The sequence below is a fragment of the Canis lupus genome, chromosome 7 (genome assembly GCF_048164855.1).
Source record: "Canis lupus baileyi chromosome 7, mCanLup2.hap1, whole genome shotgun sequence".
NCBI lineage: Eukaryota > Metazoa > Chordata > Mammalia > Carnivora > Canidae > Canis > Canis lupus.
This window is the reverse complement of record NC_132844.1, coordinates 61,500,665-61,501,417: the sequence shown is the minus strand read 5'-3', so window position 1 is coordinate 61,501,417 and position 753 is coordinate 61,500,665. Positions and strand designations below refer to the sequence as shown.

General features: G+C 36.3%; 1 non-coding gene across 1 annotated transcript; it reads right to left on the bottom strand.

Annotated features, from left to right (window-relative positions):
• Positions 1 to 234: 234 nt before the first annotated feature.
• LOC140637414 (U6 spliceosomal RNA) lies at positions 235 to 339 on the bottom strand. The gene has a single exon (XR_012034533.1). It is a non-coding gene; the product is annotated as a U6 spliceosomal RNA (small nuclear RNA).
• Between the last annotated feature and the right edge of the window lie 414 nt (positions 340 to 753).

Sequence of the window (753 nt, the reverse complement as noted above, 5' to 3'; positions counted from 1 at the left end):
ATGAGAGAGAGAAAGAGCACGAATAGGGGGGAGAGGGAGAAGCAGGTGCCCCAACAGGCTTCATCCCATGACCCTGGGATCACAACTGGAGCCAAAGGCAGATGCTTAAACAACTAAGTGGTCCAGGTGCCCCATGATTTCTCATCTTTATGATTTCCTTTCCTTTCATTTACATTGTGTTTATTTTGCTCTTCTTAGTTTCTTTTCTTTCTTTTCTCTCTCTCTCTCTCTTTTTTTAATATGGAACACTTCATGAATTTGCCTGTCATTCTTGCACAGGAGCCATACTAATCTTCTCTGTACTGTTCCAGTTTTAGCATATGTGCTGCTGAAGCGAACCCACTCTTCTTAGTTTCTTAAAATGGAAGAGCAGTCCATTTTCTAATATAGGCATTTTAAATTTATAAGCATTATAAACATTATATACATTCCCCTTTAGGCACTGCTTTAGCCTCATCCCACAAATTTTTATGTGTTGTGTTTTCGTTTTTGTTCAATGAAAAATTTTTTAAAATACCTTTTGGGACTCTCTCTTCGACCCATGGATTATTTAAATGTGTGTTAATTTCCAAGATCCTAGAGATTTACACATTATCTTCCTGCTGATTTCTAGTTCAATTTCATTATGGTCAGAGAACATGTATTAAATGATTTCAATTCTTTAAATTTGTTGAAGTTTGTTTTATCACCCAGGAAGTGTTCCGTCTTGGTAAAGATTCCATGTGTACTTGAAAAGAATGTGTATTCTTCTCT